This window comes from Cotesia glomerata, linkage group LG6, assembly GCF_020080835.1.
Source record: "Cotesia glomerata isolate CgM1 linkage group LG6, MPM_Cglom_v2.3, whole genome shotgun sequence".
Lineage (NCBI taxonomy): Eukaryota > Metazoa > Arthropoda > Insecta > Hymenoptera > Braconidae > Cotesia > Cotesia glomerata.
In genome coordinates this window covers 1,675,449-1,692,928 of record NC_058163.1, presented here as the reverse complement: position 1 = coordinate 1,692,928, position 17,480 = coordinate 1,675,449, and the positions used below count along the sequence as shown (strand labels likewise).

At 30.2% G+C, this 17,480-nt stretch overlaps 1 protein-coding gene across 2 annotated transcripts in view; it reads left to right on the top strand.

The window, feature by feature from the left end:
* The window catches only part of LOC123266876, an 82,326-nt gene that overhangs the window by 15,821 nt on the left and 49,025 nt on the right, over positions 1-17,480 (top strand). Inside the window, exon 2 of one of the 2 annotated variants that reach the window (XM_044731316.1) lies at positions 5,761-5,785. The exons of the other annotated variant lie outside the window; for it this stretch is intronic. The gene's annotated coding sequence lies outside the window, so the exon portion shown is untranslated. The remainder of the gene's footprint in view (positions 1-5,760; positions 5,786-17,480) is intronic. 2 annotated transcript variants of the gene reach the window in all.

Sequence of the window (17,480 nt, the reverse complement as noted above, 5' to 3'; positions counted from 1 at the left end):
AAAAATTGCTTTTCTAACCAAAGTTGTAAAGAAAATAGACGCTCGTAAGCTGGTTTTAACTGGTGCTAACTTTATTTTTTAATAATTAATATTTGAGATTAACGGACAGTAATTTTTAAAAATTTTTTAATTAATTAGAATTTAATAAAAATTTATATGATAGTTATTCTTATTACAGATAATTAAATATATTTAAAAATAATTTAGGGTGTCAATATTTAGACCCCTGTCAATAATTGGGCTTTTACCTTAAAAAAAAAAAAAAAATTTCTCTCTTAAAAAAAAATAATTTAAATTATTTTTAAAAGTTCACCTCCCGAGACTCCAAAAAAATTTTTTTCAATTTTTATCCTCCATTATTCTAGCCAAAAATCAAAACCAAAAGTCTGAGGTGAACAAAGCTATAAACTGAAAAATCTTATGGAAATCTGAAGTACGTGGTTCGAGTCTTGGTCGAGACAATTTTTTTTTTTTTTTTTTTTTTATATAAAAAGCCGTCGCCAGGAATGTGTATGCCAGTAGATCGTCCTCAGGGATGCAATAAAAATAATTAAACAAAGAAAAAGGTGGCGCCTGTTACGCTCGAGGTCAGACAAATTAATTAAATAAGATAAATATTTCTGGGAATCAATATTTTGTTGTTTCTTTGATAAATATATATTTGTATTTGATATTTATATGTATGATTAAAGTTACCGGTGTCGTCGAGGTGCGGCCATGTATAGGGCGCAGCCCTAATAATCAACTCGCCGGGGAGCTTTCGCATCTTTATAATATGCAATGCATTTCCTTATATACACACCCTAGGGGACCCAAGGCGTGGTTTAACAACACTAATTTTACGAGAGACATTTATTTACATGCTTATTGATTTTTTAGAAAACTCAGGATTTTCATTTTATTTTATTTATCTATTTTTTTATTGCTTCACTTGTGAAGAATCCCATAAATTTTTTTTTATATTTTTCTCTTCATTATTTCTCTCATAAAATGAAAGTGAAAATCTGAGGTGAAGATTAATTGTAGTTATTAAAAATTGCGCTTGATAAGGAACTGAGTTCGATCCCCAGTGAAAACATTTTTTTTTTTTTTCTAACATTAATTGATAAAACAATACTAATAAAATAAATGTGTAGAATAATTTTGAAGCGATGCGTTATTCATCGATTAATCAGCTCTTAGTACCACCGCGCCTTGCTATCGATAATTATGGTAATCATTGGTTAATTAATAGATACTTCCTCTCGCACGTACCACTGCCGTGGATTAATTGCGGATAAATATCGACAAGATGTTTAAGCCACGCGAGGGTCATATCTCTAATAAAAAAAAAAAAATTGCTAACAATAATTATTATTATTTTTATCTAGGGAATAAATATTTTTTTTTTATTGCGACTGATTACTCGTAAAAAATATTCTAATAAAATTTTATAAATTTATGTATCACGAATCGTGTATTAAGATAAAGATTAAAAGTAAATTGCCTGTCTTGATTAACTGATTAAACATTGATACGCGGTGCCTTTTATATTATTTCTAGCTTTAATAAATCAATGTCGCGTTTATTTAACAATTAATTTTCATTTATTTTGTTATTTTATTACATATTTAATTTAAATAGACGTTAATTATTTTAAATAATTAATTATCTATTTAACGCTCTTACATTGTTATACTTAATATATTACCCACTTATACAATGTTTATTTAAAAAAAAAAAAAAAAAAAAAAAAAAAAAAACTTAAGCCAAGATTCGAACCCAGAACCTCACATTTTTAAGCATATGAATAACAACTGTAATTTTTTTACTCACCTCAGACTTTTAACTTCATTTTCTAATTGGAATATTGGAGGAAATTATATAAAAAAAAATTTTTTAGATTCTATTCGAGTGAACTTTTGAAAAAAATAAAAAATTTCTCAAATTTGACCAATTTTTTTTTAAATAAGAGAAAAAATTTTTTTTCCTGTGTTATAATAATCTCCAGTTGTGAAAACAGCCTGGGATAATTTATTATTCCGTTTAATTTTTTTTTTAGTTTGTAGAGCTCGTAAATATAAAAGAACTTGTATGTACTTAGTATCTTTGAGATAATTTTGTGGCCCGATTTCTCGTGGGATATACAGACAAGATGGATAAATGTATGTAATATGCACACATACATCCGACGGGGGGTCGCCTGATCTTTACTGCTGCGATGAAAACATCATAATTTCTCGAACCCGCGTCCTGCCGATACTCGAACAAGTATGAGTAACTCCCTTATACTTATACTTATCTCGGATTACCATGAGTGGTGGTGGTGCTGGTTAGTAACTGGTACAATTGCGATGCAGAGTACATGCTCTTATAAAACAGTAAAGTTTAAGGGCCAGTTTGTTCTCGAGCAAAGAGAGTAAGAGGGTAAGAAGAACTCTTACTTGAGTGTAGTAGAAATAACGCCCCCGGTATCCCGCGGATAATTGCAAGTTGGTTGCAACCTCGAGAGCTAAATCGACGCGTCCAAAGGTCGACACGATCTTTATACTCGTTGATATATAGCTCTGGTAACCACCGAGACAATTCACGACTTTTCTTCTACCTTTTTATTAACATTTTTAAATACCTACTTTTTTAATTCCACTGCAACTCCATGCATACTCGTAATAATAAAATAAACAAAAAGGTGTCGGTGTACGGGACCTTGATTCACGGCTCAAGGCCGAGGGACTACTCGGTCTAAGGACCAGTCAATTACCGTCTAGTTGTCAACTATGCATTTTTTTTTATTCTCGAGAGCGTAATTAGCGCTTTTGATGGGAAAGAGAAAAATATTATTTTCTTATGGGTCAAAAAGCTTAAAAGATAGAGAAATTTTTAAAAATTTATACAACATTTTACGCAGAATTTTATAATCTATGATATACAATTATTAGATTTGAGAAAAAAAATTTATTTCATATTCCAATTGTCAATTAATTGGTGAAAAATTACAAATTGTTATTTTTTGAGTGAATTTTGAATTGGTAATCAAAATACTTTCCGTGGGTCAATTTTAAAAAAATTACTAGTCATTTTACGCAGAATTTAATAATCTAGAAGATACAATTATTAGATTCAAGAAAAAAAAATTTTTTAATACTCCAATTGTCGATTAATTGTCAAATTATATAAAAATGTCATTTTTTATGATTTATTTTGAAACATGTTTATATCTATTGATATACGAATGCTCGAAAAATAACAAGTAGTCGATAAATAGATGAGTTACAAAATAGGTATTTTATTGGCTCGTATTAAAAAGTGTGAGCTATTAAAGTTGATAAGAATAAATAAATAAAGAATAAATATGAGGGTGTAAATGTATGACTATCAGCGTTTCGGATCTCGGATATATTGAAGTAGTTTTCTTATCGACTATCCACTATCCAATATCCAATATACGTATAGTATAATAGTAGATAGATACTGGTGGATATATATGTGTATAAACCCCCATTGTTTGTCTGTAAAATATATCGAGCTTAGATCATTATCGTACAAGTGAGGCCTTGTCCCTGGCGCACAACTACAAGAGTACTTTTCTCCTAGTGTATTGATACCAGCACTATTATTCTATATAAACAGGGCGCTGATACTCACCAGAACAGAACAGAACAGTACTGAACAGAAAATACGTGAAACCGCTCTACTCGGTTAAAACGTCCGACAAATTGCGTGCACCAACCACCATTCCCTCTTAAACTTTTCATTCTTTTTCTCATACACTTTCTGCCTTTACCTTTACCTTTATCTCTTTACCTTTTTTTGGCATTACTCTTTATCTGCTCCAGACTCCAGACGCTTCAGGAATTATTTTATTTTAGAATAAAACACTAAGACTAATAATATTCAGTGTTTAGAATCCCTATTTTCAATAACTTATCCTCTTTATCTTATTTTGTTATTATTAATATTTATAAATTGTATTCAAACAGTAGTAAGTAGTTTTAAGATTTTAAATATCATTTAAAGCAAAGAACTTCAAAAAATCATGGTAGAAAATCGTGAGTTTTTATATTTTGACGATTAATCGACAATTGGAGTATGTGTGGCGGTCATGTGACCGCTGACATTAAAATTATTTAAAAATTAGTAAAAATTTAGTTAAAATTAAAATTATTTTGTTAGACATTTAGGCTACAGTTAAGATTTGAAATTGTAAAATGTAGTAAATTCAATAGAATAATTTAGTTGTAAACTTTCAGTGGTAATAGGATTAAGTTGTAAATATTTGTACATTTTAAGATCCGGAGCATTTTCTCTCCGGCTTATGGGTTTTTCCCATGAGTTTTTTCCCAACAACTTTCCTCAAACATTTCCTGTTTATTACTCTTTTTTTATGTGCAATAAACCCAAGCGATAGAGGACCCGAGGTCAGCATGGCCAGCTGTACTCTCGGGCCCGCTGACGTCACGAAGGCTTATTGCCCCTTTGCACTTTTCTCACACTTTTCTATTTCCCGAAGATTTCCTTCGTGTCCCTTCGCAAATCTTCGGGGCCTTCTACCCGACTACTACCCTTTAAACTTTGACTCTGATACCCAAAGTGCAGTAGTGGACACCAATATTCCGACTTAACTCCTCGTCCTGAGTGCACGTGGCTCCGGGTGATATATTTCTGTCGTGAATCGTTACAATATACATAGTAAATTAACCTCACATTTACTTATTAACAGAACCTTTCACCGTACCTATTAAAAATCCTAAATATGAAATAAATTTTTTTTTTAAATATGATAATTGTACCTTCTAGATGGTTTAATTCTGCGTAAAATAGCCAGTAAGTTTTTTTAAATTGACCCACGGAAAATAATTTAATCATTAAATCAAAATTTCGCCAAAAATCGTGTTTTGTAATTTTTCACCATCTAGTCGACAATTGGAGTATGAAATAAATTTTTCTTCTCAAATCTGATGAATGTACCTTTTTGCTTATTAAATTCTGCATAAAATAGTCTATAAATTTTTTAAAATTGACCTGCAAAAAGTATTTTTATCGTTTAATCAAAAGTCGCAATTTTTTGCAATTCGACAATTAATCGACAATTGGACTATGAAAAATTTTCAAAGTAAAGATTTAAACAACCGTAATAAAATCTTAGACCCGCAATCTCTAAAAGAGATAAGTTAAAAATCTAAAAGTGATTTAATTTCTCCTAACCCTAGACAACAAAACGAATCCAAGTCTCATAGCTTAAAAGTTATCGCAGTTTATACACAAAAGACCGTGTAACTTGATCCGTTCAAAGTTCGTTCACGCGTGGCTGCTTTCTTGCAAATAAAATCAGAGACAATAGATCCGATAAAATAATAATAACAATTATCATTATTGTTGTTATTATTAAGCGAGCCGATAGAATGACTGGAAAGGTTGATTAAGTAACTGGCACGTGAATAATAATCGTATGTCCCGATGTGTCACGCAATTACAAACAAAGCTTGTCATGATTTATGCAGAACACTGTTTTATTTATTATTAACTATTTTTAATTTTATTTTGCGGTCCGAATTCTTGCAAACCCTTTTACGTTCAATTGTAATTATGCAAAAAGGCTAAGTTTCCATTTACGCAATCCAGTTAATTATTCTTCTGCATTGCGGGATAATTATTATCTTCCGTAATTGTTTTTTAGAAATATTTAAGAAATTAATTAAACAAATTTCAGCATTGCAATCTAATCCAATTAATGACATGTGAATAACGGTTTTAATTTTTTTTTTTTTTTTTTTGTTACAGAAATACTGGACCGGGCTGACCGACGGTGAGTTTTTAACCAGTCATTTTAAAGCAATTAAAAAAAAATAATTTTAAAACGGGCCGTAAACCCTAGGGCGTATTTGTTTTTACGTCACGGCTATTATTATTATAATCATGGTTTTAAAAAAAAAACAAATAGTGAATAATGGAAAACGAGGGTCCGTTCCTTGACCCTTGGTTAGAGTACAAGCCGTGAAAAAATGAGTAGAATAAATAATAAATAAATAAGAAAATGTGTACGGGCTTGTTATCAATTAAGGCGCGGGCGAGTATCACGTCCGCTTGGCAAAATTGAATTTATCTCCAACGGTTTTGTCTTATTTGTTGTGACTTTATAACGGTATGACACACAACACGTCTTTTATTATCTCGTATTTTATTTCCGTTAAAACATTTTGTTTTATTTCATTATTCGTTTTTTTTTTTCAATCGAATTTTAGTTAGGGAAATTTTAAAAGGGATTTTTTTATAGTTACACCGCGCGAATTTTGACTTATTGCACGTAACTTTTTATCTTTATGTGTCTACTAGGTCACACTGTCGATAAATTTCACAAATTCTTTCGTTTAATAAAAAAAAATCCCGAAAAACGGAAGTTAAGTCCCCGAATTTCATAATTTAGACAATAAATTCCGAGTTTTGGTTTTCAAATAATTTTTTCGGGGGGATCACTCTATCTAATCGTGACTCATTATATGTCAATTTACTCGTGAGGATCTCTACTTTCTTGTTATGTGATTCAAAATAACAATAAACGTCATTAAACTCAAAAAAATCCTAAAAAACCAAAATAACATCAATCAGACGGAAATCGAGTTGTTCAAATTTTGAATTATTTTTATTGTAATCTTCCGGTAACCGAATGTACTATTATGAAACGTCATTCTCTTCGTCTTGAAGTCTACTTTCAGGTAGTTTAGATAAAAAAATCAAAAACTCCGGATTCTCCCAAAAAAATCCCAAAAAAGCCGCTTGGTTTAGCAGCAAGTGGGTCTTAAGTTAAAAAAAAAGCAGTATCTCTGTCTCTCTTTACGGAATTTGCCGTGTTGTGTTCTCTATTACCGGTCTAGCCTGTACCTGCCCACCAGACAAATCTCTGGCTATTACTTGCTCGACGTTATAACCGAACGGAGTGTAGTATTTGAGCTTGACGATGCCAGAGACCTGAGTGGAGAGTCGAGAGTCAAAAGACCCTAGACATATCTACTGTATCCAGTGTCCTGTTCTCGTCTACCTGGTACCTTGCGTCTCTGTTGCTCTTATTCGTATGCAGGAACAGGCCGTGTAGTGGATGAATATAATGGTCGACGTGGACGTGGATTGACCCTTGCGGTACTCCCACTAGTGTTGTCTTCGCCCATACTATCCTACTCCACACATATATATATATATGTGTGTGTGTGTATAAGATTCACAACGCCTCTCTATAGTTAACTCTCTCACCCCGGCCACGTCGGGGTCATATTCTCATCGGCATCGATGCACATGCCGCCGCATAACAACAGCAATAGCAACGTGCTGAGAGAAGATACAAGAAACCTCTAGGATACTTAAGTAGTAGACCCAACGCCCGAAACCATTTCTATTATTTTTTTATTCTCATGACCTTAAGTGTCATCCTTTGTACCTTTTTTTCATTGAAAAACCCATCTTTTAAATCCGACTTCGATTCCACCGACCTTCACGCTGCTAATGAATATTTAAATCTCTTTTTTTATACTTTATTGAATCTGATAGAATACTCAGTTTTTAATTATTTTTTTCGAGTCCTTCTCAGAGGAAAAAAATTATTCTTTTGTGCATCATTTTGTTCCTTGGAATGTCTACTTTTAGGTACAACCATTTTTGTGAAAAAAATTTTATTCATTGAAAAAATCCCGAAAAACAAAAATTACTTTTAAAAAATTCGATAGTTCTGCGGAATTAACTTTTTAAATCTTTAATATTTATTCTTTTGATGTTCCAGAGGCTTAAAATTAAATCATTATAGATCATTTAGTTCCTTGGAATGTCTACTTTTAGGTACAACCATTTATTTTTATAAAAAAAATTTTATTCATTGAAAAAATTCCGAAAAACAAAAATTACTTTTAAAAAATTCGATAGTTCTGCGGAATTAACTTTTTAAATCTTTAATATCTATTCTTTTGATGTTCCGAAGGCTTAAAATTAAATCATTATAGATCATTTTGTTCCTTGGAATGTCTACTTTTAGGTAAAATCATTGCTTTTTCTCCCAAAAATTTATTTCATCAAAAAAATCCCGAAAAACAAAAACCACTTTAGAAAAATTTGATATTTCTATAAAGTAGGCTTTTCAAATCATCAATGTCCATTCTTTTGATGTTCCTATGGCTCAAATTCAAATAATTATACACTATTTTGTTCGTAAGAATCCCTTCTACAAAATCCCGACAAAATTTTTTCAAAAAAAAATTTTTTTCCCCAAAAAAATCCTAAAAAACAAAAGTATCTCGAATTCGATTTAAATTCTATCGAAAAAAAAATTATTTTTACAAGTTTTATTAGAAGGAGAGTCCTGCTGAGAATATAAAACAAAAATGTCGACAATATATTTCGCGTTAATAGATTTCCATGAGTACTTTCTTCCAACCGGTGCCTGTGTTATCAAAGAATGGTCGGTGACTCGAATCCGACCGGATCAGCCTATCGATTCGCAACATCACGTCACAAAACCTATTTGTCCGTGGTATCAACTGAACAAAGTTTACCAGGACCACTACAACAAAAAGTACAAAGAATATGGGGTAGAATGGTCAGTGGGAACTATTTCATTGGATGAGACTCGCCAATATTTGGCGGATTTTCTCAGCAAAGCCGCAATGGTTTATACCCGAACAATTGAAAAAGTAAATATATTAACGAAATTTCTAGACGTACAATTGAAAATCAGGCCAGTAAATATTAATCCAGATCTATGCCCGAAAGTTCGTCCCGCCGTTGATTGCCAATTCCATAATAATTTGTTTTCCAATTATTGCACTAAAGAAACCGTCAGCGAAATGTACCGTTGTTTAAAATCCAGAGTTAATTTATCGAAAAGCGAACCTAATGAATCATTAAAGCGAAAATTGAATAGCGATGATTAATCAATTTAAAAATTTTGTTATTTTTTTGCGTTATATTAGAAGCAAAAATGTCTTATGTAATCATCGGTTTTCAAGATTACATTTTACCAAATGATGAATACGCTTTTAAAGAAGTTACCATCTTCAAATTTGATGACATCTTTGACGATATCGAAGAGTTTGATATAAAGTCACCTTGGGATAGAAATTTATCGGTGGAATCGACATTGACTACATTTGTAGTGAGACCAGAGATCGACTGGTTATATTTGCCGAATAATTTTAAAAAATACTATAAAGAATTGGAAGAAAATCACGGAAATGAATGGGACTCAGGTATTATGGGATCTAATTTTGCTCGGAGATAATTAGTGGATGCGATGAGGGATGCGAAGATAAAATATGTGGGGAATAAAAGGAAAAGATTTGTTTTGAATAAGTTTATGAAACAGCCGTTTCGAATTGTACCTATGGATTCTTCGAAGTTTCATTATAAAATGCACCGCGTGACTGATTGTAGAAATCATAATGACAATCCGGGAGCGTATTACACGAAAGCTACTGTAAAAAAATTATATTGTGGATTAGAATTTAGTCGAGTGATGAATAAGTTTAGTATAAAGGAAAAATTGAGAAAAAAAAGAATTTTGAGGATTTTTAATTGGGATTCTTTTTGGGTTTGCGTTGGCCAATTTTGATTGGATATAGGTCATTTTGTTTGTTGAAATATGTACTTTAAGATAAGAAAAATATCGATAAAAAAAAAATTTCATTTAACCCAAAAAAATCCTAAAAAACGAAAAATTGTGGCAGAAAAATGCTTTAAACTCATTTTACGTTGGAAAAAATTTTGAATTAGGATTTTTTTTGGCTTTGAGTTGGCTAATCTTTATCGGATATAGGTCATTTTACTCGTTGAAATGTCTACATTAAGAAAAGAAAAAGATCGATTAAAAATAAATTTATTTACCCCGAAAAAATCCTAAAAAACAAAAATTTTTTAATGAAACTTAGCTAATTTTGGTAAAAATGACCTTTGAGCTTTCAAACTTTCTACAGAAAAAAAACTTATACTGATGTGCATTGATTAATTTCACTAAATAATTTTTTTGTAGAAAAATTGCTTTCTAAAAACAATATAGTGAATTTTGTTGGTAAAAAAAAATTTTTTCATTAATTTCAACAATAGTATGCAGAGATATTTATTTTTAAAGGTTGAAGAAGACCGGAATTGATTCGCAGAAGCAATTTCTCTAAAATAATTACATACCGTCCTAGGCCGTTTCTTAAGGCCGTTTCTTTCTATAGAATAAAAAAAATACAAAATTATATGGAGAAAGGAAATTATTTTTACGAAATTACGATTGTAATAATAGAGCTGGAATAATAGAAAAAAATCACAACTAACATATTTTTGTTTTTTATGATTTTTTCGGGTAAATATATTTTTGTTTTGCTAATTATTAGTTTTGGAAAAAAGTAGAAGTCCTGAGGAACAAAACGACCTAGGGTAAGTCTAATTTTATTGAGGTGAATTGTAGTAAAAAATTGTGAAAGTCTAAAAAGTTCGCTTGTTTGATTTTTAGGAAGTAACTTTTATTTTTTGGGATTTTTTTGAGGAATTAAATTTTTTTGGGTAAAATTAATGATTTTATCTTAAAGTAAAGACTCTAACGAATAAAATAAGCTATCATAAGTTTATATTCAAGCAATAGAACACTAGGAAAAAAATATTTGAAATTCCTTTAATTCAATTATTTACTCGAAAAGAGTTAAATATTCCGTAGGTGGTAAATTGTCAAGATAAAAATAAATAAATACATTCGATTATATATTTTAAAAACACTCAAACTCGTTTAGCTCGAGTATAATTTGTCTTGCTTCAAAAACCGGATTGATAAAAAATTTCAGCTGGCTACCCATCTTGTAGGTTCCAAAATATTTTTATCCAAGATAAGGCTGTTGAATTCGCCTTCACCTAACTTATACCCGACACTCCATTTGTCACCAGATAAGCGATTAATGATTAAAATTTTTCTGTAAAAATAAATCTTTTTTCTTATTCAAAGTAATAAAATTAAAAATTAACAAGGATTTTTTTTGTAGGTAAGGTAAAATCCCCAATTATTGACACTATAAAAGATAAAGTTATGATTTGATTTTTTTTAAGCAATCAAATATCAATATCGTTGAATTTTGTTTGTGGTAATGTCTCGAGTAATGTTTTTACTAATCAATTTCTTTTTTTAGAATGATAATCACTGATATTTACTAATTAATTTTAAATAATTAAATAGAGTATCCGGATACACCAATTATTGACAGGTTAAAAAATTGATTGATCTAATTATTGACATACCTTAGCCCCAATTATTGACACCTATACTAAGCATGCCTAGAATCATCAGCTTATTCTTATTTATCGAAACTTATTATTAAGTAATCAATATTATTAAAGTTTATTAATAATAATTTCCATAAATGATTAATTACTATTAAAAATATAAAAATTGATTTAAAAATAATTTATTTAATCAGAAAAGTTCAAAGTCTTATAGTTAATTTTTTAGTTTAAAGTAAAAAAAAGGCGTGATAGCGCTGTCGACTGGCTGTCAATATGAGATTCAATTTAAAAATGATCAACTAGTTATTGACACCCATTATTTAAATATTATAAAGGAAACAATTAATTTCGATTATTCAATTTTATAAATTCTTCATATATTGTTAATTAAAAAAAAAAAAGATCATATAATTAGATGAAGAAATTAATTTAAACAGCATTTTAAAAAATTGCTTTTCTAACCAAAGTTGTTAAGAAAATATACACTCGTAAGGTTTTAACTGGTGCAAACTTTATTTTTTAATAATTAATACTTAATATCAACGGACAGTAATTTTTTTCAATTTTTTAATTAATTAAAATTTATTAAAAATTTATATGATAGTTATTCTTATTACAGATAATTAAATATATTTAAAAATAATTTAGAGTGTTAATATTTAGACTTCTGTCAATAATTGGGGCTTTTACCTTAATAAAATTCTCTATAAAAAAAGGTCTGATATAATTTTATTGTATCTTCAATGTTTGACCCAGAATTTTGAGTTAAAATATTTTTCAACTTATTAATAATAATAATAAAATAAAATATTAGTAGTGTCAGTTGTATTATTAGTAACGGACACGTATAAGTAAAATAAAGAATTCCAAAGTGTCTTTACATTATGTTATTACATCTAGTCGTTGAGTTGAATAGTGTTGTGTAGTATAAGACTATCCTAGTCTTAACTCTTGAGTCGGATTATTACACACGCAGTGTCAGAGTTCGAATCTTCAGGGCGTGTACTTTTAACAGTAAAAAAATTTTTTTATTCAATGTAAATAAAAATTTCATGAAATAATAATAGTTATTAAGTAACGGGTTTAAGGTCACCAATGTTATTTATTTAATTTTTTTTTTTTTTTTTTTTCATCATTACTAATTATAATTACTGTGATAGGTAATTGAAATAAATTACTGTGTTTATCTTAACTATCAAGATAAACAAATTATTCTTTTTTTTTTATGATTCGATGCAAATTTTAAATAAAAAATTTTTTTTTTCAACAATCGAAACCCGTTAAATATTTTTTTGCACAGCCAATATTTTTTATTCATACCGATAATAATCTCGAGTCGCTAGAAAAAGGTCTAATAATAATAACAGGAGTTAATAATAGAAACTTAAGCTCCCATGAATGGATAATATAAGTATTCGACCAAAGTAAGAATAAGAATAAAAAGAAGAAGAAGAAGAAGAAGAAGCATATCATAGAAAATTCCATTGTAATCTTCATGATAGTCCTGAGAGCTCAGTCGGTGGGCATTGTGCCTTAGATTACATAGAATCTATCGTTTATTATAGTCCTCTATCCGACTGAATAGATAGATAAATAGCTGGTTATGTTGTATATCTACAATATTGTATATTATCCAACAATGAGACTAATAATAATAAAATAACAAGACGGGAGTTTATATGAAATGAATTAACCCATAGATCCAACTACTGAATTGAGAAGTCTCTGAGGGTGAGTTATTCTTTATAAAAATCATTTTAAATAGATAACTGTTGATCATTCGTGTTATTGCTTTCTAAGAAAGGTTTCCCACCTTCAAACAGAATTAATACTTTCATAATGTAAAAAAAATTATGATAAACTACGATTTTATCAGCCATTTCAAATTTTTTCGATTTTATTATTTTCAATTATTTTTTAAACCCACTTATTATAGCTCAATAGTCACTTATTAGAGCTAATTTTTTTCGTTTTGATATTTAGTTTAAGATAGTTGAAGTCAAATTGATCAAATAATTGATAGACATAGAAAAAATCCTAAAAAACTACCGAAACTACCAAAAACAGCTGTTTTTGTAGATTATAACTGAAAATCTTGGTGTCTAATGTAAAATTTCTAGAAATCATTGGTCAGTTACTTTCAGTACATCCTAAAGAATAATTTCACTGAGTATAAAATCAATCTGAAGCCTCAAACCCCAAAAAAATCCCAAAAAACTATCAAAAACAGCTAAAAAAAGCTGATTTTCGAAAATATACCTAGAATTTTAAGATCTATAGTAAAATTTTCTAGAAATCATTGGTCAGTGACCTTCAGTACATCCCCAAGAATTATTTCACTGAGTATACAGACGATCAGAAGCTCCAAACCCCGAAAAAATCCTAAAAATCCTAAAAAACTGACAAAAACAGCTGATTTTGGGAAAATACTGAAAATTTAGAGACGAATTGTAAAATTTTTTAGAAATCATTGGTCAGTGACCTTCAGTACATCCCAAAGAATAATTTCATTGAGTATAGAGACAATCAGAAGCTCCAAACCCCGAAAAAATCCTAAAAATCCTAAAAAACTGACAAAAACAGCTGATTTTGGGAAACTATTAAAAATTTAGGGATGAATTGTAAAATTTTTTAGAAATTATTGGTCAGTGACCTTCAGTACATCCTCAAGAATAATTTCACTGAGTTTAAAGATGATCAGAAGCTCCACACCCCGAAAAAATCCTAAAAATCTTAAAAAACTGACAAAAACAGCTGATTTTGGAAAAATATCGAAAATTTAAGGACAAATTGTAAAATTTTCTAGAAATCATTGGTCATTGACCTTCAGTGCATCCTTAGGAACAATTTTACCAAGGATTAGATAAATCTGAAACTCGAAACCCCGAAAAAATCCCATTTTAAATGAATTTTCTATGAAAATCTGACCAACTACCGTATTAAGAAGTCTGTGAGCTAAAATATCTAACTGTTGATGATTAAACGTACGATTGCTAATTTCTTACAATAGTTTATGGTTGATTCGGTAGATTAAGCATGCCAGAATAAAAGTCCCCAGAGATGAAGAAGGCCAGGTAAGATGGCGATAGCCCTCACACGCTGCAGGCTAAAGTTATAGAGATAGGCTTATAAACCACCCGGACACTGGTTTCTCTCTATTTTATATCTCCTGATACTTTATACGTATATGTACTTATATTAGTATTAGTTGAGAGGTATAAGGACACACTGGATAAACTTTATGGCGCTCGCGTGCATTACGAAACTTTATCTACTATTTGATGTCATCGCGGTTTGCTCAAAAAATTTACTTTTTTTCAGGTATAAATATACATACCTTTTTTTTCACTAACTTTTGCAATGTAACTGTTGTTTTTTTACAACTTTTTTCTCTTTAAAGTTATTTTTGTTTGATAAACTGTTCGTTTCTTTAAGTAGACAATTTTGCAAGTAAAATAACTTGGGTAAAGTTTTTTTTAGAAATTTAAGTTCAAAAAGTCAATTTAACTAAAAACAAGCATATTTTTTAAAAGTTACTTTTGTTTTTAGGATTTTTTTCATGAAAATAGGTATCATTATTAAAATACTCGACTGTATCTTAAAGGAGACATCTCAAGGAATAAAATGTTCTATAAAAATTTAACTTCCGACCACTGGAAGCCAAAAAAAATCCTCCTTAAAGTGGATTTTAGTCAATTTAACTAAAACAAGCATATCTTTCGAAAGTAACTTTGTTTTTTTGGGATTTTTTTCATGAAAATAGGTATCATTATTAAATTAAATTAAATTAAATTAAAAAAAATCCTTCTTAAAAATCAAGTATTCAAATTCGCTCGTTTCTAAGGATAGTATCAACTTGTTTTAGGATTTTTTCAACGAAAGCAAACAGGTAGATCTTAAAACTCGATATCACGTCAAAGAATACATTCTAACGAATAGATCGAGGTATAAAAGTAAGAGATTCGACCAAGAGATCCTAAAAAAAATCCCATTCTCCCTCTAGCACGAAATGAAGATGGACTTGTTGACATTTGCAGTTGGGAAATAGTACCTTGCGATCGTTAGTAAGTTGGCACTAGGTTACATCGACAAATAAATATAAAAATCGAAAGATCATTTGCTATATTAGAATTCTAACGCAATAATGGGGGTATAGATCATTGCGTTAAAACGTTCAATAGTCATTTAGCAAATACCAGGGAGCAAGTATCATACTAACATTTAAATGCCAATACCCGGGCCATCTCCATGTTTGTTTATATGCAGATAAACAAATGAACGATAAATAAATGAAATAAAATTGAAAGAATGGATTTTGAGTTGGGCACTCGGCATGGAAGATCTAGGATATGTCTTTGTCTCAGTCTTAAATATTCTCTTATATATATTTATAGCGTAGTGTCTTGTTGTCATGCTTATTTTCCCTTTTACGACGACGACAGGCTCTCACTTTTGTTATACGTACAGGACAACGAACACGCTCCTCAAGGGGATGGCTATATTTATTACGTTATTTTACGCTCGGTAGCGCACGCCAGTGGATTCCTCTCTCTCTCTCTCTCTTTCTCTCTCAGCGAGCTCTTTCGCTCTTCCACGGGTCTTTCTTCATGTAACGAGCTACCTCATGTTGTATATAGACTTTACCTTATCATCTTTTATTCCCCATTTTTTTATTTTTTTAACTTTTATCTTTTTTGTCGTCCGCAAGTCTCATCCTTATTATTCTTCGTCTTCCTTTACCATCATTTTCTCGTCCTTATACCTATTATAAGTACGTCATATCCTTCATTTATTATCCACTAAAGTATTTATTCATTCACTTAAGTCCTCCCAACAATTACTTTTTTGTTTATGCTTTTTATAATAATTTATGGAAAAATTGTCGTACTTTCGAAAAATTGCTTCAGTAATTGATAGCTCATTTTCTCTTTTAAAAGGTGTACTTTAATACACATTTTATTCATTATATTTAACTATTTTATCGTATTAAATCTCGAGAACTCAATTACATTATTTCGCCGAAATTTTCGGTATTGTTTTTCAGGATTTTGTTCTTATTAACGAAACTTTAATTGTTATAGCTCATTCTCTTCGTTGAAATATCCCCTATAAGGTACAACCAATAAATTTCAAAACAAAATCCGTTTTCATAAAAAAAATCCCAAAAAACAAAAGTAACTTTTAACGAATTCAAAATTTCGCAAAAAATTGCTTTTTAAATTTTTAATATTGATTTTTTTATCATTCCCGTCATCAAAATGAAACTTGTTATAGCTCATTTTCTTCGTTTAAGTACCTACTTTAAGGTACAACCATTGATTTTAACAAAAAAAAAATTATTTCATAAAAAAAATCCCAAAAAACAAAAGTAACTTTTAACAAATTCAATATTTCGCAAAAAATTGCATTTCAAACTTTCAATCTAAATTTTTTTATCATTCCGTTCATCAAAATCAAACTTATCATAGCTCATTTTCTTCGTAAAAATATCTACTTTAAGATAAAATTATCACTTATTGGCTCAATGCCAATTTTCCCAAAAAAAATCCTAAAAAAGTAAAAAGCACCGTAGGTCAATAATGACTAAAATAAAATAATTATAAAAAAGGATGAAGCTATTTCCTTAAAAGCATCAGTAGAAAGATAACCGGAGTTGAACAGGAATCTGACCTCTGGATCCCCGAAAAAATCCCATTTAGAATAAATCACAAGCATAATAAAGACTGAGATGTTTGTGAAAAGGCGATCAGCCCGTACGATCTCGTGTAGTGTCAAGCCTAGCTCTGGCAAACGTTGATTCCCGTACATGGATAGGCATTCTGGTTAGGATTTACACACTAATGCACACATAGACAACATAGACATATATAAGGGTACCAAAGGAAGTGAAGTTCACTAACGTGCTAAGTTGACTATCTATCTATCCTTACAGGCCTTACGGACGCCAGGCGTCGGTTGGCTCGTCCCGATGCCGCATCTAACGGTAGCCACTGGACTTTGTATGCGCAATCTTGCCATTACTTTTGTCTCTTTCTTTTTCTCTCTTATATATATAAATATCCAGCAGCAGCAGTAGCAGTAGTAACAGCAGCAGCATATCTAACAGTCTTCTGTCGGACAGGAAAAGCCATGGAATACCTAACATTACAAGCTACTAGCATTGTTACGCCGCCTTAGGATGTTGCGCCTCTTGTCATTTGGCGTAAAAGCATGACCAAGAATTATCTAAGAACATTTTAATAACTACTTACTTGTTACTTATTTGT